The sequence below is a fragment of the Chelonia mydas genome, chromosome 3, assembly GCF_015237465.2.
Source record: "Chelonia mydas isolate rCheMyd1 chromosome 3, rCheMyd1.pri.v2, whole genome shotgun sequence".
In the NCBI taxonomy this organism is placed as follows: Eukaryota; Metazoa; Chordata; order Testudines; family Cheloniidae; genus Chelonia; species Chelonia mydas.
In genome coordinates, this window is record NC_057851.1 from 114,485,990 (window position 1) to 114,511,222 (window position 25,233).

Below are 25,233 nucleotides of genomic sequence, written 5' to 3' on the forward strand. Positions count from 1 at the left end.
CTGCAGATTTAAAGAAATAGTACCCATATCCTCATACCATCCTCCTTCCTGCATTTGAGGATCAAGGCAAAGCACTGACCTCAGAAGTCAATGGGAATTACTCATACCCTGCAGGGAGACAATCTGGCCTTTAATGTTATCTGGCACAGGGAGATCTAAGGTAATGAAAAAAAGAGTGACCTGGACTCATTTTGAGGACATACTTTATTTATCCAATCTATCCTAATGGGTTTGGAGAACTCCATAGGGCACATTTTTACAAGCGTGTTTTGACCCCACATGCTGTAATGCCTGCAATTACAGTGTGTTGTGTAAATCCTTCATAGTTATGGTGGGCTGTGGCTGTCTGGCTGCTGTCCATGGTCATGGCAGCTGAAGTCAATGGTGGGAGCGGAGGCAGGGGGGAATCAGGCCCAAGATGTGTCCCCATGTGTTCTCATACACTTCAGCTGACATCCATCAGCTCAGTCTCTGTTAGCAAGAGAAGAAAGGATCTTTAAAGTCTATCAGGAAAATTATATGCACATTAAAATATGTGTAACATATGCATTACATGCTATATAATCATATACATATAATCATATATTTAAATACTGTGTTGCAGAAATTTACCTCGTAACAACATTTTTTGAAAGATATTTTGAAATTTGATTCACCTTTATGGATTTCATGGGGAAGGGAAATAATTCAGCCCACAGAATTATAGGATTGGTTTTGTTTACTAATGCATGCAAATAGACGGTCATTATTGGGACTTCTTTGGTGAGTATTGTAACATCCAATGTTCGTTTGTATCAACATGAAAACATATTTTTAAAATATCTAAACAGTACTCAGTGGTGGTGGCTTATTAGCTGAGTTGGTGTAAGATGTGCAAGGTATGACCAGGCTATCTTGTACAGTCCCATGCTGGATCATGACAGAACCAGAAGCAATCTCTATAGGAAGCAAATTGAAAACAGAAATGACGACTAGTTTGTGGCTCCCCCTCCCCTCAATCCCCACACAGGCAGATAGGGACTGTGAATTCCTACTCAGTTAAACTCTCCCGGAGTCCAAACTTGTTGGCTCTAGGATTAGAGGGTCATGAAGGTGACCTACAGCTACTCTGGTTTCCCCTCTCCCAGAGTTCATACTTCTTCTGTAACTCTCTCTGCTGTTCCTTTCTTTTTTTACTTTTCTCCCCAAAAAATCAGAGGGGCAGATTGACAACCTTTGATGGGAGTGTTCACAACTTCTGTAACTTTGTGTAGCAAGCTCTCCTGGTTTGTTAAACACATGTTTTGTGTGTGTCTTGGAACATATGTATTTAGATTTGTCTCTGGCACCTCAAAGCGGGAGGAGGGAAGGACTAAATGTAGCTTTTTGCAGTAAGATACTCTTTCCTCTGGCTTAAAAACCTCCAACTACTCCCGGATGCACACTGTGGGTAGTATTATGACAATGACAATGAAACTAATGCCATTATTATTCTATTTTAAAAAGAAAACATGCTTTCTTTTTAACAAAAAAATGCAAGAAACCCAAATAAAGAGCTGTTGTCATGGAATTACTATTTACGAGTGCGGAAGAGTGAGCCCTCCTTCCCTCCCCTTCAGAGCCAGAGCAGAAAGAAAGGTTCTCTGACACGTAAAGCTGGGAGGCTGCAGGGACTGAAAATGCCGTCTGTACAGATGAGGAGTCCCCTGCTGAAGTGGGTGATCAGTGGACCAGGGTCGGAGCCATTAACGCACTCAAAGACACAGCGCTGGATGATCACTTGTATTGGCCATTGCCATGCAGGACACATAGCACAAGGAAGCCGGGTAGAGCGGTGTAGCACCAAGCCTCTATATTTGCATGCAGCACAGGAAAGCAAGAAGTGCTCGTCTCCTGTTTAAAGGCAGCAATTGCTGCTGCACTGGGAGCTTTGGCCTTTTCAGTGGGGGACCCAAGAGACAGCCTGTCAAAAGAGAAGTCTCTAGCTCAAACTACCAAACTTAGAAAGTATGGGTAGTAAAAATAAATGAAAAGGCTCAGCGCAATCTAACCAAAGAGCTGGGGGTGAAGGGGGGAGCCTGTTTTGTTATTTTCACCGGGCTGCACGCAGCAGCAAGGAATCTGGAATTCAGTCAAGGCCTTGAAGATAAATTCATTAATTCAATTTTGCAAACAAAAACAAACAAAAAAGTTGATTTATGTGGTGGATGTTTTATATTTCCTAGATATATTTTTCCTGTTGTGTACAGTTATGCCTGGAACTCTCGACAGTCATTCCCACTGACTGCTGTGATACTTACTGTGCAGGGCAGAAATGATCAACTGCAGGGTATGCTTCTATATTCTTCTTTTCTTAATCATGTTGAATTCCCTTTCCTTTAGTCATCTCTGCTATTCCCTCAGGAGCTGAGTTAAGATTTAATTGTTAAATTTGCATAGTAACTCAGCAAATAAACTCTCCAGTCTCCTGCAGACCTTTATCCGTAGCAGGCTTCATTTTAGTTATAAATTACTTACTTCTATCTCTCAACCACGTTGGCATTTCATACTCATGAGGGAGGTGCAAAAAAAAAAAAAAAAGATCCGGTGGCATTCTCTGTGTGTGTGCTTTTTCTTTGAAGAGCCCCTCCTGTGTACTAGAGCATCATTCTTGGTTACTTCAGCGATAGTGACATGTCACGTGGATTATGTCTAGCTTATCAATAAGTGTCAATGTAGTAATATAATAATTGTACTACTGAGTCTTAGATAGTGCTTTTCATCCATAGATCTCAAAGCAGATTACAGTAATAATGCATGTGGGTAATCTAACTAGAATACCATTTAAAACAATAAAAAACAAAGTAAATGTAAATGAACCTTCATTACTGTTGAATTATGCTAAAATTATTAATTTTAACTGACAATTTTCCAGCTAAAGAATAGTATCTTGTAGATAATAACCCAGCTGCAGTTGTAGTAAGGTATGAAAAAAGGTAGGGTATTGTTGCAGTAAATCCAGCAGTAACAGAGATATCTGTAATTCTCCCAAGCTTCTAAAAACCAGTCCACAACACCTCATGCCACCTCCTCATAGGGTCTCCTATAAATCTGGACTCAAAATAGACAGTAACAGACTGGACTTCACTGTTCTTATCACTGGGTTACTAAAACCAGGTGACCATTGGTGTGGTGTGATCTAGCTTCAGTGATACAGCTTTATTATTTAACATTGTGGTGATAAGGATGGCTACTTTCCCACTTGAACTTACTTCTGCATTTCTGTCCTGCCCTCCTCTATTGCCTTTTATAAATAGGTTTCCATTCCTAAGTGCTAAAATTTTGTTATTGGAGATGTGCTCCTAGATGCCAGGAAGAAGCGTAGGGTCAGACTGTCATATGCCCCTAGTGAAGGTGTGTAGTTATGGGTGAACACAAGGAGCCTCCCCCTTTCAAGGCCCTTCACTATAAGCTAGGACAGTTTCAGTAGTCTCTGCATGTGAAGAAGCATAGGGATGTACCTCTCTGTGTGCCACCAGGGGTTTCCAGCACCCTAGAGGAGGTGGGGTTACTGCCCTGCCTATAGTATGATGAGTGGAACTAGAGGATCATGTTTCAAGAGGGACCTAATCTGATGTGGCACCAGAGGCTCAGGATTGCAAGGCAAACCCAGGCTGTTACCACTTAATCAACAGACCCTCAACAGGTAACACTGGCCTCCCAGCATGCTTTCAAAATTAAAACACGTGGGTTCTTATTCTTGCTTTCTGGCTTCTGAACCTCCGGGGGGCACTTGCTTCAGGTTTTAAATCTTTTTCACATAATGGCGAGGGCTAGAAACTCACTTTTTAAAAAAAAATGAAAGTGGAGATTCTCCTATAATCTCTTGATTCTAGCATCTGGGTTTTGAGGGAAAAAACAAATGACATGAGATTTGTAATAAAATCACAAGGGTTAACATGACAAAAGATCTCTTTCCTACAGTTCTGCCTATCTGCAGCATCAGTTATTGGTAATGAAACACTGCCCTTGCCTGCCCCCCACCCATCCTTAACAGCTGTGGCTAATGGTTATAAATTGGCCCCCAAAAGTCTTGGTACTAGAGGTCAACATATAGTTCAGACTTCTCTCCCTGATAACCAGAATGCTCCAATAGACTAATGTCTATTGTGAATGTAGTTGTAGAACAATACACATTTTGACCACGTGCATGGAAACTGTGTCACTCTACTGACTGATGCATTGCTATTTTATGGGAACCTATTGATATTTTATAGAAACTTATTATGTTCTAACGTGGACTTAAATTTAATGAGATGATTCAAGAGCAGCTAATGCAGAAAAGCAGCAATATAAAGCATCTATACACGAACAAATTCACTTATACCTGAACTTTGCTAGCCACATTTAGTCTGCTATGGCAAAGCAGAGGCTAAAATAATTGCTATGGGGACTACAGACCTTGTCCAAACAATTAATTCAATGAGACTGAATCACCGAGGCCCTTAAGCATATGTCTTAACTTTAAGCATATAGTAGACCCACTGAAGCCAATGGGACTATGCATATGCTTCAGGTTAATCATGTGCTTTGTTGTTTTGCAGGATTGTGGCCTAACTGTGCAATCTCCTAGGGGTGGCCAACAAAATGGTGGCAAACAGAATCCAATTCATATCTCTTAGGCACTGTACAAGTCTATGTCCTCTATTTATTCAAACAAAGACAAGCCTTGATAGTCAAAGCCTACCATTGTGGAGCTATTCTGACCATAGCTAACTATAGAAGATGCTCAGTCTCATCGGTGTAGACAAGCAGAACTACAGCTGAGCAAGTAACCTGCAACAAATAAATGTCTCACATGATTTGATTTGATTTGATTGGGGATTGGTCCTGCTTTGAGCAGGGGGTTGGACTAGATGACCTCCTGAGGTCCCTTCCAACCCTGATATTCTATGATTCTAAGTTAATCAGTATCTTCTCCCATACTATCTGCAATTGGATTCAGCGGTAATTGAATTTAACATTTTGTGTCAAATTTTAAAATGTATGGATTGATCACAAACAGTGCCCTGTGAGTATTCAATCCAGCTTGAAGATAAGGTATTGGTGAGTTATGACTGGTCTATATGTCACATGGCATTGTTTCCATTTTGATTCCAGAGCTACGCAAGCACTTCTGGCAAGAACACTTCTGCATGTGAATTTCAAATTCTGTTTCTGAGGAGACTTGTGCATGTGATTCTGCAACTTGTGCTCCACAAACAGTAGTTGTCATTCTTTCCTGGGACATGTACTTCATGGTATGTCGATGCCAAATTTATTCCATATTATGCAAGAGTAGTGGAATCCTGCCAGACATTATTACATTCTAATGCCATGTTTTCCTTATAAATGCTATTCAGTCCTATTTTGAACAACGGGTTGCTAAAATCACAGTGATTACGTTGTTTCAGCCTTGTAACTGACTAACTTAATACAAAGGTGAAACACTTACTCAGTTCTATAAAGCTATGGTAAGTCTGAAAGAACAGTTGTACCAGATACAGTAACTAAGACCAAGCAAACTCTATGGTTGAAAAAGAAATACATGCCTGGGTCTGGATAACTGAAAAAATGGACATCTTGGAAATAAGTTTGCTTCAGAGACATCATCCTCTACCATCCAATTGGATTTAAGGGAATCAAACTGTACACACCCAATGGGTTGTTCACTTGATGTTTTACTTTTCCCTAAAACTTTGTGTAAGGGGACTGTTGCCCCCTTATTAACATTCAGTGGGGGTGTTTTGGTTGGCTAGCTCCCAGTACTAAAAGGGGAAGGGTCGATGGGGAATCAGGACCCTGAGACTGATAGTCCCCAGGAACAATGGAGACAGGCCAATGCTCCAGGTCAGCCTGAATGACACGGCGGACAGGCTAATCAGGGAGTCAGGAGGCCAGGGAGGTCCCGTCCTCCGTGTGAGCTGGATTTGTCTGGGTCAGACAGAGTGGGGCCGAGCTAAGGAGAAAGCAGGGGCCCAAGCTGAGCTGGGGAGCAGAGCTGTGCCAAATCCAGAGAGAGCAGACCCTGTCCTGGGAGCAGAGCTGCAGCCCCAAAGACAGAGGCACAGCCCAGAGAGAGCAGACTTGCCCTGGGAGCAGAGCTGCACCAACCAGAGCCATGGGGCCAGAAAAGCAGCCCACAAAGCAGGTCAGCGCTGGGAGCAGAGTCACAGAAGCAGCCTGCAGAGCAGACCTGTCCTGGGAGTAGAGCTGTAGCAACCAGAGGCAGAGGGGCCAAAGAAGCAGCCCAGGGAGCTGGAGGCAGAAGAGCAGCAGCAGTGCAGAGACAGAGTGGTGCAGCTGGGGCTGGAGCAGTCCAGAGCTGGGTGCGGTGAGCAGCTTGGGAGAGCGAGGGGGACCCTGGCCAGCGGGCCCAGCACAGGGAGATACCTCAGCCAAGGGGCTCTGCCGGCCAGGCTTGGATCGTAACCCTGACAGGGAGGGGGCAACACTGGGAAGAAGGGTCCTACCACTTAGAGCCTGAGAGCATGTGGCCACCACCAGAGCAAGTGTCCAACCCACAGCATCCCTACAGCATAGCCAGGGCCTGAGAAGAAGGCCTGGGACTTACAAGGAACAGACTGTGAACTGCCCTGACATTCCAGAGACACTGTTTGTGATGTTTCCTGCCACGGAGCGGGGTGATGTGTTTCCTTTAACCTTTCCCATTTTTCCTTATTCTTTTTAAAATTAATTGTTGATTAAATAACTTGCATTTGCTTTAAATTGTATGTAATGGTCAGTGGGTCAGAGAAGTGCCCAGTGCAGAGAGAGTATTCCGGAGTGGTGACACCCTACCTCCTGTCCTAGGTGACCACAGCAGGATTGGGGGTCGAGTCCCCCAGGAATCCTGGGCCCAGCCTTGTTGGGGTTATGAGGACTCTGCCAGACCGGAGAGTGGAAGGGGAGTCCTCAAGGGCAGGGAGGCCACTGGGTAAAGGAAGTGGGAGCGAGGACTCAGATCCTTTCACTAGCCCACTTCACCGGGGTAGTGCAGAAGTCAGGAAAGTTCCCCACAATAGCGGGACTATTCCCCCGCTTACATTTGTACAAGCCAGGATGAGAACATATCAGTTGATGCAGATTGCTTGCCTTACTTGCCTATGACAACATTTGGAAGAAGATGTTGAAATATGTTCACCTCTGACAGGTGATCTTAATACTGTGCTACACAACAGTCAAAAGCAACATCTGATCTGAAACGTCCTGTGCTACAGAAAGCAGGAGGTTGCTTTAAAAAAGGATGTCCATAAAGCACAACAGTGTTGATTTCAGATGCTTATGGCTTCTTTTACACTTATGATGGGTAAAATCTAGCTCCTCGCGGCAGATCCTGTCATCTATTTTTATGTGTGTACAGCACACACCACCATGGAGTCCTGCTTCTAACTAGAACCTCTGGGCACTATTTTAATATTACTAATAAAATAATAATAACTGTGATATGTAGCACTCATTGGCTGATTGTTCTTATTAAGGTCCAACCCAGATCTATTCATTCCATACAACCTGCCTCAGAAAAACCCTCCGTATCTTTTGGCCAGAACAATCTCAAATCAAGACCAATTCACACAGTGCAGCCAAGAAGATATGAGCACCACCATTACCAGTAGGTGTTGGAGATGCATTGGCCATGTGCTTTGGATGGAACCTGGTTCCATCACCAGAATAGCAGGAAGATGGAACCTGAAGGAAAGCGAAAATGAGGCCACCCAAAAATAACATGGCAAAGAGCTGTGGAAGCTGACCTGAAAAAACTGGGGCACAGCTGGAGAACCATTGAAAGACTTGCCAGAAACAGACAGGAGTGGAAGAGCTTCGTTGCTGCCCTAAATAACAGAGGTGTAATGGGAACATGATGATGATGATGATGATGAGATCTATTTGACTTGTTTGAAACTCAGCAGAGAGTGTTCCAAACCAAACAAAGCCTCAGAGATCTTTACTGACAGCCAGGATTCAACTTCCAAATTGAGAGGGCTATAAAAATCCTGGGAAATCTACCGCAGGCATGACAAAGTCACTGTGTTATGTCTCTGAGCCACAGCCTGATAAAACAGTTGCCATATGTGGCACTTTTTGTCACAAGTTCCCTCACCTGTTTCTACATGAGAAAAGATTTCTATTGGTATAGTAGGACCTTCTCAAGTAGCATCAGAGGACTACTATTATACTATTATTGCAATTGGTTATTTCAGCAAATAGAAGTAGCCATTACTTCCGCAGAGTACTTTCACTCCAGTAACCAAGTTCTCATTAACAAATTTTAATCATGAAGGAAATTGTCTCTGACAATGAACTCCAGCTTCAAGAGAAGATCTGAAGGAGAGCAACACTAAAGCTAGGGCTGCTTCTATTTATTATCATAGACTGATGGGAAATGGAACATTTTTAATAGAGTTTTGAAAGGCTGTTTGCAAACTGTTGACCTAGAAGGGAAATCCTGAAAATCATACAATACAGATTTCTTACATAACTGTCAGTCTGACATGCAACAACCCAGATGTATCCTGCAGGACTGCTGCACAGAAGAAGCATGAAGCCCAAGTTAATGGTTAATGTTCTCCAAAGCCATAAATCTGAACAAAAGTTGCTACACAGTTAGAGATGCGTGAATAATTTGCATTGAATAACTTTTTCAATTAATAGAAGTTCATGAGCTGTTGTGAGTTGCTCAAATTTATTCATTAATTATTACCACAAATTATTTGCTGAATTTGTCTTTGCCAGTAGCAATTCATTACAAGATTGGTATTCAATATTTCAACTGTTTTGACTGGACATATTTGTCACATTACATGTTTCTGTTCCCTGATTGGCTGAATGTGACTCTTCAAATCAGATTTCTGAGTGAATACTTATAATTCCGAATTAGAAATTTTCTTTTTTCAAATATCCTATAATATTTACTTAAACTTTGCTGTTTTAATGAATACTTCTGCCAGTAAATTCATTCACTAAAATAGCTGAAAAAAGTCAGCATAAAAAGGATGTGAACAGTCAAAACAAATTAGTTAAATTATTCAAACAAACTATTATCTGAGGGGTTTTGGTAATGTTTGCCTAGCTCTGAACACAATTCCACACAACAGAATGTACAAGACATAATTTAACAAAAGTCAGATAAAAGTGAATGGTACACAGATGTATTCAATAATGCCAATTCCAGTGTAGCTTTTTTGTAAGAAAACATAAAAATGGATTTATAAAGACAGGACAACTTAAGTTCAGTGGTCCATTTCAGCTTGTGAAGCAGGAGGGTCTAACTACACACATACATTAACAATGGCTAAACATAGGATGCTATACACCTTGCAACCTCACATCAGGAACAAAAGATCTTCCACCAAATTAATTTGTTCCAAGTTTCCGAGTACAGTGTCAGTTCTTAACTAATTTCAAATTATAATCTGAGGAGCACATATATGTGCAAAAACATTGTAAATGCATATAACCTCTCTTGTTTTCAGTTGTTTCATGCAGAGGTTACTATACTACAATATTTAAGATTAGAAAATGTTATTTTGGTTATATGATCAGATATAATCACTATTTGGTATATAATCAGATATAATCACTGATCACTACTTGGCAGCTATAAAAATGTAACCATATTATTGAGGAATTATTATCATTATGATATTATTTCTGCTAAAGGAAGAAAGTATCTTATGACGTGGAAATTACATATTGATTTGAGTTACTTTGAAGTTAGCTAGAGAGTGCTATAGCACACTTATGCTGTATTTTGTTATACCTACGTGGCTGGGGTACAATCTTTGTCGTTGGTTAGAAGTGTTGCTGTTGCTCTTTCTTAATTACAGTACACCACAATAGGATTCTCCATTAATTACCATAAGTCAAAGTATGTCCAAGGGACTGATTCTCCTTTCACATACATAAGTTTTACACTGTCATAACTCCATTGATTTCAGCGGAGTTATTATTGACTTACGTTACTGTGACAGAGGATGTGGCCTCATATTTCCACTCATTTGATCTTACTCTTGACTCTTACTTTTCTGTTCTGAAACACATTTGTATGTGCAGTTCCACAAGCCATATGGTTAAATGTGCCAGAGAACCATTCTTCCAATCCCCTGCAAAAGCCTTCTCTGTTTTATTTATACCAATGGGTAATGTGCAGATGCTTCTCATTCCTGACCGTGGTCAGTTCGAAACTGGGTTTCAGTTTCAAAATAGCTGGGTCTGAACCAAATTCCTGGATGTGAAGAACCCTAGACTTTGGGGAAGTCTGGCTCTGGATACAGTTCCAGGGCCAGATTTCCACTACAATAGTTATGCTAATGGTTCTGAAGAGTGTCACTACAAGAAGAAAAAGTGGAGTTATTTAGGAAGTGCATGCATGGTAAATAAAAAGAAAAAAAGGGAGAGAGGGAAATTGAAGTTCTGGCATTACTCAGTTAAGTTCTAGGGCCTGTATCAAGCAGGAAGTCAGACCAGATGATCATCATGCTGGTTTTGTAATCTAAGAAGTTCCATTCTGCATGTCTGTCCAGGACTGCGCAGCTGTTGGGCCAGAACTTCAGCGGGTGGTGTCAGTGGAGTTATGCTGGTTTACACCAGCTAAGGAGCTGGGCCCTTAAGTCATTTACATGCTTTTGTCAAATTTACATTTACATGCTTTTGTCAAATTTTCTCAAAATGTCATAAAAAGGAGTGCTTTAGCTGCAAAAATATTGTGAAAATAAATTGGGGGATTTTAGTTAGTTCTGCACATGAGTATTCTAAACCAATAAGGACTTGAGTACCAAGTGGAGCTGCATACACACACCAAAACCATGGTTGTTATTGGGGATCGAACTCAGAACCTTCAGCACCAGCTTCTAGGACTGGAGCTAAAGAACTCTTCTGGCTGTACGAAATAGGCTGTACAGTGTCTGGGATCAACCACGAGAGGGAGTCGTGATCACATGCACGTTACAGTTTAGCATATCTACAGCCTTACATCAAACATCGTATTGAACAACTAATCTATCATTCTCTTGATGCTCAAACAGCACAGAAATAAGTCCTGGTGAATTTCCATATTATTTCCAAGAAATCCACAACTTCAGACAAAAGCTAGAGACTTTAATCTGAGAAACATAACACATCTTCTCAGGGTCTATATGCACTGTGAAAAATTTTTCATCTGTTGTGCTTGGAGGTGTAATAGCAGCTTGATGCTCTGATTCTGAGAGTGTGTTGTGGTTAAATGTCACCCAGATAGATAACAGTTTTGTACAAATGAAAAATGGCTTTTGTGATGCAAGATGCAAGATCACTGCCCACTAAAGGAGACTCCTCTTTTCCATGCCTAACACACCTTGATATTGGCTCAAAGCAACCTCCATTAGTCCAATTCAATGTCGATAGGCTCTAGTAGTAGAGTTCAATTTTCAATCTTTGTACCAAAACTGCACTTCCAACAAGTAACCACCAAGTTCATAAAACATTTTCCCTTCCATTACCCAAAATGGTACATCCTCCTTTCAGAAATTTAGAGGTCTGTTTTTCCTACCAGGCAGAGGACCGAGCTACACAGTCAGTAAGTTAATGTTACGCCCTCTTTCCTTTGTGTTTACTTGGTAGCTCAGTCAGTACTACAGCCAGGCCTCACTTCTTCACTACTAGGCACCCATTACGTTCACCTCAAGAGCTAGCTCAGGTACTGTTGCAGTACAGATGCTCTGAGGGCCCATTCAGCTAAGATCTAAGGCAAATTTTATACCATGTTTGAGAAATGTCAAAAAAATTGTAAGCCAGACTCATGGACTTCAATTCACCAAATAAAATGACTATTTCAGAAGAGCAGGTTTTCATTCTTTATGTAATACTCCTGGGTCCTCCTCCAGGGGTTGCTGTTGCTAGTCAGACTGTCAAAGGTGGGAATCTATGGAAGCAGCACTTGATGGAGAAAGGAAGGTCGCTCACCTGTAACTGGAGTTCTCAGAGTAAACTGCGTTTGATAGGCCACATCAACAGACATCCTTCCCTGAGTCCTCAGAGTCCTTCGCTGAAATAATCCTTTATCCAGCCATTTGCCCACTATTTGGAGCTGGCAGAGCAAACTTTAATAGGAACCATCTATTTTAGTGAGCAAAAGGGGGAAAAGTGGGGACCTCCTCAAGGCAGGTCTCACAGTGTTGGACCACACTGGTGAAATTACAAGTTACAAATACCAGTGAAGCCAGTGAAATTGCCAAAGGAAAAACATGATAGAAAGCAGATGTGGAACCACCAAAAAAAAAATTCCAGAATAAAATAAATTTCAGGCCAGCACTGAAAGACATTGTAATCACTAACCATTCAGGGTGCTTTAAATGAATGGGGAAAGGATTAAGGTCCAATCCTGCAGTTGTGCTGTCTGATTCAATCCCACAGAAGTCAGAGAGAGAGAGAGATGCAGGATCTGGTCCTAAATATCAACGTGCTAAACTAGCCCTAGATCGTGGAAATATGCTGATTTACACTAGCTGAGGATCTGGCCCAAACCGACTCACATATTTCTGGAGGAAGAGGGTGAAGTTCTAAATACAAAGTCCCCTTCCGAAATTCAGAGCTCCAACCTCGTCTGTACATTTTTTAGCTTAGGGGAGGTAGTAATTTCATTTGCACAATTAGGGGCCCTCTTCAGCACTGCAAGGCTTTGCTTGGCTATTTTCTTGCTTTAAAATACCCCTGATCGGCTGGGACAGTCTTGATTATGAAAAGACTGTCCCAGTGGGTCTTAGGTTTCCTAAGAGCCTGAATGATTAAAGTGATTCTCCTTCCTTTTGAACTCAAACAATTTCCAGAGCTGCCTTCTCTTCCCAAAGTAACACTATCAGTCTAAGGCAGGGCACTGAAATACCTGCATCAAGTCTGCCAAAACAGCTTAGCGGAATCCCAAACAGTTCACAGGCTTTAGTAAATCACTTCAGGACTGGGCAAACTATGCATCAAGCAGAGCAGAAACAGAATAAACCACAAGCAGAGGACAATAAATACCATGTGTAGATTACACAGACACAACTGGGGGGATATGCGGAAGAGAAGAGGAGAGAAAATAAGGTGCTGGTTCTGATCTCAAAAATACAGCACGTACTGATGCTTATCCTTAGAAACTGGATATTATACTTGCCTCTATGTGTATCTGGCTCCCAAACATCAAGTTCTAAAAATCACAGACAAAAACTGCTCTCCTAAACCATATCACTCACTCAGGAATCCTGATTGTAAGCAATTGTAACCATTGTTTCTGTATCTTTTCTTCTATACCTCTGGTGGCTGTCACTTAAATGGGAGCTGACGGTGCTCAGAACCTCCCACAGTTCCTGTGCAGCTTGCAGGATTGAGACCCCTCAGAAACATGGCCATTTTAACAGAAAATCTAAGATGGCAGAGCTGTTCTGACAGAGAGAGAGAATCAGTTTCAGCCAGTTTGCTCAATTCTTCTACATTCCAAAAGTAATAAGCAAAGCAAATTACACTCACTCCTCCCACAAACTCAAAGAAAATGAACCTTTTCTGAGATTCATAAACAGTTCAGAAAATGTTTCTGCCCTGTTATTTCATATGTTAATAACCTTTCTACTTCCTGATTCTGGTGATAAAAGACAGTTATGATATTTCTGGGCTGAATACAAAATGATGAACCAGAAAGCTCACAAGAAAGTCTGTGGTCTCCAGCCCAATTCAGGAAAGCCAACTGTTCAGATATGTCTGGAAAGGTTCAGATATTCATCCATACTTCGGGGTTATTTGAATGGAAATTTTGAACCTTAGTTTTTTTCACTGGAAGGTACAGAAATTTCTCTGCCTCCTGGTACCATGACCCCACAATACAGATAGCCCGTACAGAATAATAAAAGAGTGCATTATGCCTTTTGGTCCCATGTGGGGTGGGTGCATAACACAGGTCACAACTGTGCTCTAACGTATTATAGAAAGAGTACTTAGAGTGATGATCAAATCAGAAACATTAGGTATAGTTTTGATAGTCAGTCCTTGAACCTACTGATGACTAGGTCTGTAAAAGATACCCACCTACAAACATCTCACTATATTTTTTCCACTCTCATTTGCTTCCAGGAAAGTATCAGTGGGTGTATTATCTTACCAATATCTTTTGTGCATGTGTAACTATCTTTGTATAGCTTGCAGATTGGAAATGTGTTTTGGCTTTTGTTCAAATGCACTTCAGTGCCCTGAAAAAGATCGTTGTTGTTATAAAGCAGTACTTAGATTGTTTCCAGTGTATACACAATTGTTTCTAAACCCAGGGACCTGTATTTTTGGTTGTCTATCGTTGAAGAGTGGCAAAGATTAAAGAAGTGCAGGCCTTTAGTTGCATACTTTAAAATAAAAACAGCCACAGTTTTCAGAAACCTCTTTTAAGGTGTAGTAAATCCGACTTTCTAAATGCCCAAGGCTGTGTTTATCTAAAAATATCTTGGGGAAGATTGCTATGTCTATTAATCTATTTTCCTGTTTCCTTACCTCAGGGCTTAAAAGCTACAAAACCATCCAGCTAGAAGGCTGTTAGGAAAAGTCTCCACAGACAGATATCTCCCTCTGCTTTCTGTTCTCAAGCAACCCACTGCAGGTGTAGGAAAATCATCATATTAAAGAAAGTTATAAAGCAAGAATAGTAGATGAATGTAATATGATATGGACAAACCAGAATAGTTTCTATATAAGAAGAAATTGTGTCTCTCTATCCTGTTAGAAATCTCTGAAAGAGTTAACAAAACAGTGTATAAAAGAGACCCAGTGGGTATATTTTATTTAGACTTTCAAAAGGCTTTTGATGAAGTTCCTGAGAAGAGGCTATAAAGGAAGCTAGGTAACCACAAGGTGAGAGGTAAAGTCCTGTCATGTATTAAAAAAAAACTGCTTAAGAGAGTGGAAGCAAAGAGTAGGAGCAAATGGCCAATTCTCAGCATGGAAAGAGGTTAATAGTGGGGTACCCAAGGGATAAGTAGTAGGATTCATGTTCAGTATATTTATTAATGACCTGAAGAAGGTGGTGAAGAGAGAAGGTGGAAAAATTTGCTGACACATAAAATTATGAAGGTTAGTCAGACTAGGGAGGGTAGTAAAAAACTCCTGAAAAACTTAAGAAAAACCAAGATAGCTGATAAATTTCAGCATAGGCAAGAGAAACATGGTGCATAGCAGAAAGAACCCATTAAACTACTCAAACACACTAATAGGTTCTGAATTAGTTATCTCATAAAAAATATCCAAGCATCAATATGGACAGCTCAAGGGAGGTAACTCCTAAATGTGTAGCAGTGGTCAAAAAAAAAAAAAAAAAGGAAGAAGACATCAGGTTTTGCATTAATAAGGGTCTAAAAATAATGAAGAAAATATTATAATCCTGTGACACTGTACTAACCAACAGTACTGGATATCTTTGCCTTGCCCATTGCATTCAGTTTCAGCCCCCTCATCTCCACTAGGAAAAAAATAGTAGAAAGAAATAGAAAAAGTTCAGAAAAGAGCAACCAGAATGACTGGCAGCATGGGGAGGAGGGCTGCAACAAGAGACTTTAGAAGGCCTCGGATTTTTATTTGTATGGTTCAGAAAGTAGAAGTGTAAAGCAACCCATAACAGAGATACAGTATACTACATATACACATGTAGTATAGCTAAAATAATAAAACTGTACAGAGAACATCAGATTTTCCAACTTGTCTAAATTATAAAGGCAATGGCACACATTTAAATCAGATACAGGAAATACATTTTAATGCAATGTAATGTCCAATTAGCCTGTTGAACTTAGTGCTGGAGAATGCTATGGAAACACAGAGCTTAAAGATTCAACTATGGACTAGACACTTACGATATGTTCGTAGGAGTAGAATCTGCAGTTACACTACTTAAACTGAAACTATAACCTCCATCATCTTCCTTTGGTGTTGGGATACCCTGGTGATGTGCATGATATAAGAACCTAAATAAACAAAACAGAAAGATTCAGGGTGTCAATTATCATTAACTGTCTAGTCTAGTCTACATGAATGCTGAGGTGTTTATGCTTTTCTCTGAGACATCCAGAACTGGCCATTGTCAGAATCAGCATACCTAACTAGGTGGACCACTAATCCAGCATTCCTGAAAGAGGCAGGTTGCTGATATAAGTGGTGTAAATGACAGAAAAATCAGGCATGTTCTCACAATCTCCTGAACAGTTATTAAAACAATATTAAAATATTGTGCGACATCCTCCACGAACTACTTTGTAAGTCAGAAAAAGATGAGAAACAGATGAACGACACAAGCCAAAAAGATTTCAGCCAATCATTCCTCAATAATTTTTTTTAAATCCTTTCACAAATTACACTGAAATTCTGGTAGATGCTCTCTGAATCACACAAACTTTTTTTCTACATAGGTCATACAGTCCTAGGGTTAGAGGTGACCTCAAGGGTCATCTAGTCGAACCTCCAAACAGATCACATATATGAAAATGATTTGGAGGTCATTTATGCCCATGAGCAAGTATATACTGTGCCCTTGAGCAGTTATCCACCTGAGTTTTGTGCCTACAAGATGTTGTCACTGGAAAGGCCAAAGTCCAGCACAAAAAATGTCAGCTGTTCCTGAGGTAAACAGAGAAACATTATTTTTCATTGTATGATAATTGCAGTGCTTTGTTCAATCTTCTGGGGTCAGGGAGTTGGTTTTTGTTTGTTTGGTTTGGTTTTTGTAATGTAATGTTCATGGGACTAGAATACACTTGAACAGGTTCCATGGTTCTCTAAGAGGCCATATGGCCCAGTGGATGGAGCACTAGGTTGAGAATCAGGAGACCTGAGTCCCTAGCTCTGCCTCTGACCTGGGGCAAGTCAGGGCACCTCTCTATATACTTCATTTTCTCCTCCGTCCTTTGTCTTTCTTGGCTATTTATTGGAATAGAAGCTCTCCAAGGCAAAGATAGTCTCCTGTGTTTGTATAGCGCCTAGCACAGCCCGCCCCCCACCTCTCAGTTGGGGCGTTCAGCCACTATAGGAATACAAATAATAAATAGTTATCAAACACTTCAGGTTATTTAAATTCTCTTCAGTATTTATAGAGATACTCCTCCGCCACATACATTATCTTTCTCATTTCTGTGGCCGAAGGGTTTGGCAAATCTGAAATAAATGGGGCTCAGTGCTTCCATGAATGGGACCAGGAGCAGGCAAGCATCTCTTAGAAAAGATTGTTCAATGGAGGTGAAAAAAACAACTGGTGATTTCAGCTGGAAAGGCCGAGGAAGAGGAGTGTTCCTGGTCCTGAGATGATAGAGCAGCCAAATGCAGCAGCACATCCCTGGCACAGGAGTAACAGAGGACACACATTCCAAAGGGATTATGCTGAACTGCTGGAAATGAAGCTTGAAAACCAACAAAACGGTAGCCTGGAAACTGAGCCTTGAGCTGAAGCTGGTAATTTGCCTTGTTTGAAATAAAAACAGCTTAAGTTGAAGTCAGCCGGAAATTCAGCTGACTTGAAGCTGCAAGCAAAATTAGCGTAACATTCTGCAGCTGAAACATGGAAGACGTGGAGTGAGGGATTTAGCTGTCTAGGCTGTACAGGGATAGGAGTTGTTTCCCCCTCTGCACTGTCACTCATAGCAATCCATTGAAAGTAAAATCATTCTGAGGAGGTCAGGCTAGATGATCACAATGGTCCCTTTTGACCTTAAAAGCTATGAATGAAATAAAGTTACCGTAGCAGAATTAGTGTAATAGGGAAAAAGATAGCAACCAGACCCCCGAGCTGGTACCACCTGGTAAGTATTAGTGACAGATACAAAAATGTGGGCCTAGATTCTCAGTCAATGTAAATCAGCATAGCTGCTTTATTGACTTCAATGGAGCTATGTCAGTTGCAAATCTGGCCCCTGACCTTGAATGGGTATACCCTAGGACTACAGTGCATGCTGCAAGAATGGGGAAAGGTTAAAATAGCTCTATGTGGGAGAAAGTGACGCTATGAAATGGTGAAAACAAATTGCCTAACCCAGAGTTTTGTTTGCTGATAGGCACCCTACCAAGAATCCAGCTCCAAGGTCAGTAGAAAGTCTCTTATTTAGAAATATGAATAGATTAATGTAACTGACTATAATGTGCATTATAACAACCCCAGGGTCCTCCTCCTACAAACCTCTACTGTGCTTATGCTAGCAATAGGAAGATTTGCCTCTAGCAAAGGCAGAAGTTTTCCCAGGCTTGCCACAGGCACCCCTTGAAACACACTATACAGACACATGGTCAGAGGCTTCTGGCTGCCTCCTATACATATGCTTCCTGCCTGAATTTAGTAAGACAATTTTCCTGCCCAGCCCCACTGGATTTACTGTTTTAAGTAAGGTGGAAAACTCAGAGCTGGTGACAGATTATACTTGGGCATGGGACCTGCAAGACTAAAAGAAGAAAAGAAATGAAGACATAATTAAATATAGAACATTACAGAGATGACAGGAAAACAACAGGAAAAGACCTGCAAAATAAATATAGGTGTTTTCCAATTTTCTCTGTTGCCCTGGATTAATGAAGCAGTGTCTGAACTGGCAGAGGGGACAAATCTTCTGAGTGGGATTATCAACTCTCATTAGGAACATAGGACTGGAAGGGACTTCCTGGACCACCAAGCCCAGTCCCCTGCTATCACAGGCAACCCCTTCATGTTATCCTGTTCATGAACAAACCAAGCTCCATTTTAAAACCAGTTAGGTTGTTTGCACCCATTACTCCTTTTGGAAGCCTGCTCCAGAATGTCACTCCTCAGCTGGTTAGAAACCTTCATCTTATTTCATTGATAAGTACCGGCTGGATTAATAATGTAGCATTGCCGTTGATGAAAACAGCTGCCATATGAGACTGGGTGCTGCTGGCTTGTGCTTCCATCACTGGCTGTTGTAACATAGCTTTTGGTTATAGATGTTGGTACAAAATAACTCTTTTCTAATGTTTTTTTTCTCATTCAGAGGTCAGCAAAGCACTTAGAAAGTGTGCAAGACTCCAGCGAGACTGCTTTGTATATTATGTGCGGCAATTCAGCTGCCAAAAGTAGGGTCTTTCACTTAGTCTGACCTCTCATCATGAGATAGACTGAGGGTCCTTAAATGGCTGGTTTGTACGTATATACTGTAAGCATGATATACTGTGGACTTGACTCTCCTTTTACTTACACATGTATACTTCTGATCAATGCAAATCTTTTGCTGAAGTATCTATTTTCACACTGAAAGTATGCAAAAAAAAAAAACCAATAAACCCACAACACTTGTTGTCTTTTCAAAACTGTGCAAAATAAAAACAGGCCAATTTACATTAGAAAATGGTCATGTTTCCTTCAGAAGAGTCACATACCCAAAGAACAGTTTACACAGAAGTTATTCCAATTTTGACTCTATTACAAAGGGCCTGATCCTCAGCTGGTGTAAACTGGCACGGCTCCATTTACAAGATACAACCTGCTGAGGATCTGCCCAATATTTAGAAAAATATCCCTTAATTTTCAGTAGTTTTGTGTTTCATTATTAATGTTTCTCACACATCTAGTGATTATAGACCCAACTCTAGTACTAGATAGTACTGCTGGAAAACCACTGATTCAAAACCCCACCCCAGAAAGCCAGTGGGGAGGGGGTAAAAAGAAACACAACTGGACATTATATTTTTTCTCCCTTCAAATAAAACCTAAATTACTTCTTTTAATGCACTCAGATTATTGAGCAGGACAGGGAGCACTCATTTAGAAAGGTTTTGTGTCTCTTCAAAGACAAGCACTGCGGTAAGCCTGTGAACTCCTAAAAAACTGAAGCTCTGTTCCCAGTCAGCAAGCAGAACAATACCTGTTCCTGTTTAATTGTGGATTGCAGCTAGCGGTTTTGCATTTGAACCCACCTGTAATGTAGTCCTTTCCTTGTAATCATCAGAGGTGATCTCTGCCAAAGCAGCAGACAGTTGTATTTGATCAAGTGTAATAGGAACAGTCAGATCTTCCAGGATTCATGTAGTTATCCATTTTCCATGTGTAATGCCGGTCTATTTCATACAACTCGAATATGAAAAGTGTATTACAAAATTAGAAGGGGGAAAATGTTGGGTGGGGTGAATCCTTGATTTTATTATAGAATTCCTTCTCACATCAAAGATCCAAATTCTATTCCCAGTTCTGCCACTGACCTGCTGGGTGACCTTGGGCAAATCACTCGAACCTTCTGTGTCTCTGTTTCCCCACCTACCCTTTGCCTGACTTGTCTATTTAGAGGGTACACTTTGCAGGGAGGGAATAACGTTCACCATGGGTTTGCACAGCACCTCGCACAACAGGGCCCTCAATCTCAGCTGGGTCCTCCAGATGCTACTGCAATATAAATACTAAATAACAATAATAATTTACACTTGACCAGAAAAGACTTTAGGATTGGGAGTCCTGGCTTTTCTTAAAATACCCTAGTCCCTGAAAGCAATCACAGTCAAGTTTGCAATGCGGGGATCTTCTTCGGAACACTGCCCTGTGGTTTCAGCATCTCAGTTTGCTCTAACACTTGCAAAACAAACAAAGGAACAAAAGCCTGTTGTGCTTGCAACCAGACACAGCAAATGTGCTCAGAGGTGTACACTACCTGTGTGCCAACCACCACTGCTAGGGAAGGAGTCCATCATTTTATTACCTCAGAGTGCAGGAGGAGCATCAAATCACTTGCACTTCTGTCAGATGTCAAGGCTTGGGAAGGTGGTCGGTTGGGCGGGGCGGGAGGGGGGGATGGGAAGACAGTCCAAATGAAAATGGGTTGGTTAATTAATTGCAAGCAGTGCTTGAAGGACCAGCACGTACATTTAATCAGTTGCCTAGTAACAAACGGTGTATGATGTGAATGCTATCAGCCTGCGGCATGAGCAAACGATGGTCCTTTCTTTTTATCAGCCACCAACATACATGCTCTGGGTTTTTTGTGCCCTTGTGTTTAGAAGGGCTGCTTTGCTACCACATGAAAACTCTGTTGTGGCAGGGAGTCTTCCTTTTTGCTTCTCTTCTGCTTTTCCTGACATTTCTGCTCCTCCCCCAGACAACTCAGAGGGAAGACTGTCTTTTCTTCCATGGAAGTGACCTTTTAGATGGGGAAGCAGGTGACAAGAAAAAGTATCCATCCCCTGACCCCACTTCATTTTTTTTTAAAAAAAAGGGCGACGATCTACATCTGGGTATAGAGCGCATGAGTTGCCCCTTTTTGGATCCTGACAGTGACACTTATGTCACCATTAACAGTATATATCCTCCATAAAACTGTGTTTGCAGAAAGCCAGAGCATTGTGGGCATTAGGCTGAGGCAGAAGCAACAAAAAAGTGGGTTTATTTGTTTTTGTTTGTTTGTTTGTTTTTTGCAGTGGCCTTAAACAGAGAAGGGCAACGGATGGATAGCTGCTGGACTGCAGCACATAAAACCAACCCAATATGAACTGTGCGGTTCTGTTTCCCGTAGGTGAAAAAATAACTCATGAATTGACAAGCACTCCTATGGTGCTAGATTTATGAGGGGGTTTGACAACAAGAATTTGCTTGTTGTTTTCCACTACCCATATGCCATTATGCTAGCTGGGCCTTATATGCAACGGCACAAAAACAACCACACCTACGCTCTCCATATTCTTAAGAGAAATAAAAAGGAAACATCAAGATAATAAGAGCTGCCATTTGTATTCTAACATCCCATGACAATGTTTGTGTGTCATTATCAGGGTTATTTTTTTTCCTATTTGTAAATCTCACTGGATAAAAGGCTACATCATCCATAAAGAATTCCCACCAGAAATCTTTATAAATCCTGCATCAGTGAAATACTTTCCTGTCATGCTGTGCAGAAGCTAATCTAATTAAGATGGGATCTGCTAAATTTAATAGCCTGCTATGAATTTTTATGGACATCTGGTAACTTGAAGGATGGAACAGCTCTAACACATCAAATCTGCATTGTCCAAGTGAACAATATATGGTCAATTATTTCCCACCCCCTTTATTTTATTTCATTTTATTTTTTATTTTTATTTTTTTTTGGTCACTAGTAGCTGATTTGGGGCTCAATCCTGCCCTCGAGATTCATCCATACGACTCCCATTGAAGTCAATAGGAGTTATGTGTGCCTATCTGAGAGCAGTGTCCTTGCTGCTCACTGAAATGTTGTTTTTCCAATTAATGCAGGATCAGGAACTCTGTGAATGACATTCTCCTCTTCATAAACACTGTACACAGCACAAAGTGTTTGGAGTTTCCATTAACAGACTTGTTCTCAGTACGTGAAAGGGTTATGGGTCCATCCTGGACTGGCTGCTTTTCCTTTTCAAAACCCTACTACGTGTTCTCTGACGACAATGCTCATGTTGGGGAGTAGAGCAGTTATGCCATTTCACTCCCCCACCACTCCCACACAGCCTCCATTCTGTTGCTGGTTGTAAAATAGGAGGAGATATTTGGGGCAGAATAGTGTTCTCCACTCTTACCTCCCTTCTCCTGCCTAATTCAAACACTGGCTGAAACATTCTAATGCTCCCCAGGGAAGGCTGAGCTGAACTGTTACAGGGCTGTTCCTTTCCCATAATCCATTGCTTCAGGAGGCCACATTTACAACGGCACACATCTTTCTCTCTCTCCGGAGCTCTTCCCCATCCCCATGAGCCACACTCTGAGAATGCTGCATTAATGAGCTCTTGGTACTTTTGTGGTTTAGTAATCCATCAACCAGAAAATGCATGAACATTTCTTTACAGCCAGACTGATTCCATTGGTGTTCAATTTCCCTAGACATCACTCTGAACTGTCCATAAAAACAAACACAAAAAGAAACCCACCACACAGAAATTGCACTCATAGTTATGTAATTTTCAAACAATGCAGACAGCACCCAGGGCACAATGCCAAACCTTTCCAAAAACAATGATTACAGTTTTCAAATACTCATTTCCTCATTTGCTATCTTAGTGAATAAACCTTTTTTCTCAAAGCTCTGTCCCGCTCCACACACTCCAGTAAATTTAGCAATACATCAGGTGTCGTGTCATCCCTACACGACTGAGTTGGCATTTGAAGATTTAATCTCTTTGCCATCCACCAGTATTAAAAGCCGGCAGTGTGATTTTGAAACACATGCCAAACAGTAGGAAAGTTGTAGTCGTTGCTTGTGACTTCCTCAGGGGCTGGCTTTGTGAAACGTTAATAACGAGATTCAGACGGGGCAAGATGTAATAAAAAAAACCCCACCAACAGACTACATTCATGCTGCTGACAGTAAGCTGGCACATTTAAACCCACAAGAGTCCTGAAATTCAATTTGAAGTTTGGGTGTGCAGTTGTAGGTGCACAACAGCATGTGCAAGAGGCCCTCAGAGTTAAGAGGCCTGATCCTCAGTGATGTAAACCAATATTGGTCCACTGAGTTCAGTGGTGCTACACTGAATTCCACCTGCTAAGGATCACCCCATCTGCTCCAAAAGCAACTTTAAATGTACCCCCTTGTACCACATATACTATATGGGGCAAATCCTATCCCCAGGTTACACCCTGAGTGATTGGGCTGTGTTTCAATATCACTTGCTCAGTAATAACGTGAGAGGACTCCATGTTTCAAAAACTAAACTGGCTCTTTATTATGAGAACAATTTACAGAGATGCTGCAACTGCAGGTAGCGTTCGGGCCATGTGCACACAGACTGACTTCCTGGTGCCTCCTCCAAACTCTTCCCCCTTGCAACCTATGGTCCTTCCTGCAAGTTCCATGCAGGTTGCTAAAGACTGTGGGGCAGAGTGGGGAGGACATGGGGACAGGAGCAGATGGAACCCGCCCTCCAAGACAGCAAAGCAGCACACCCATTCTTTGGGTATTCCTGTATCCTCATTCCATGGCTTTGGAATGGCTGGTGGATCTTCCCCCTTATACCAGATCCACTAGTCATACCCTAGCCCCCAGCCTCCCTTCCTCACATTGCACCAAACTTGTTAAATGTCTTGTACATTCTGTTGTGTCATATGTTTGCAATGAGACATAATCTTCCAGCAGCTACTGATTAACATGGATGTATGGAAACGGGACACACCTTGCAGGATGTTAAAGAAATCCATGATTTGTTAGACAGTTACATTGCAAGAATGGTGTATTTAGGTTATGCTTTCTTGGGAAAACTGAAAATTAATATAAAATGATAACATGATTCTAGAAATGAGGTGTACAACTTTTTTCTAATGTCTTTTGTTTATTAATACCCATATTAGTTGTTATTCACCATATTGAGAAAAATGAGAACATAGATATTGCAACAGAGGTATACAAATTTTAATTTTTCTTGATAAATAAAATGGACATTTTAACGAATATGACAAATACATTAGCTAAAAATCCTTGTGGTCACAACAGTTCATGGTAATTTACACAGATCAAAAAAGCATTACAAGTATTTTAAATGGAATATGTTAAATGAAGAGCAAGGAAACCATACTTATGCCATATTCTTTATTTTATAGATTAAAATAGCCAAAGGATTCAGTGTCAGACCTTCTTTGTCTGCAACAAGGTGAATTTCCTGATCTTTGTAGGTTTAAATTCTCAAATTTAACATTGCATTAGTGGAGTTATTCATGTTGAAATGTTTCTATGTGGCTTTAAGAGAAACAAGAAAGAGACTTTGGGTTAAATTCTCAAAAGCATCTCAGGTGACTTAGGAACCTAGTCCCATTTTCAAAAGTGACTTAGGCATAAAAGCAGCAAACTAGAGATGCTGAGCCTTAGACATCACAGTAGATCTCGTGAAATCAGCAAGCTAGAACCAGCAACCCTCACAGGGTATATGTGCACTGCACAAAAACACCTGTGGCAGTGAGTCTCAGAACCTGGATCTACAGACTCGGGCTAGTGTTATGGAGCTAAAAATAGCAGTGTAGACATTCCTGCTCAGGCTGGACCCGGAACATGATAAGGCTCTGAAACATGATGGGGGGTGTGGGGGGGTCTCAGAGCCCAAGCTCCAGCCTGAGCAGGAACGTCTACGCTGCTGATTTTAGCACTGTAGCGCGAGCATGAGTCTGTAGACCTGGGCTCAGAGACTCAAGACCACTGGGATTTTTTTCTGCAGTGTAGATCCACAGAGGCCTAAGTTCTGACATCAGCCCAACAAACTATAGGTGTTGATCCAGTACCCTGCCAGAAGCCTGTGCCTTGACATCAGCCTGGCATGCTAAAGTTGCTGAGGTAGAGA

At 41.2% G+C, this 25,233-nt stretch overlaps 1 long non-coding RNA gene across 1 annotated transcript in view; it reads right to left on the reverse strand.

Moving 5' to 3' along the window:
• Positions 1 to 226: 226 nt before the first annotated feature.
• The window catches only part of LOC122465095, a 41,651-nt gene continuing 16,644 nt past the window's right edge, over positions 227 to 25,233 (reverse strand). The window contains exons 2-3 of the long non-coding RNA XR_006289659.1: positions 19,891 to 20,044; positions 227 to 469 (exon numbers count right to left, since the gene is read on the reverse strand). This is a non-coding gene — a long non-coding RNA (uncharacterized LOC122465095). The remainder of the gene's footprint in view (positions 470 to 19,890; positions 20,045 to 25,233) is intronic.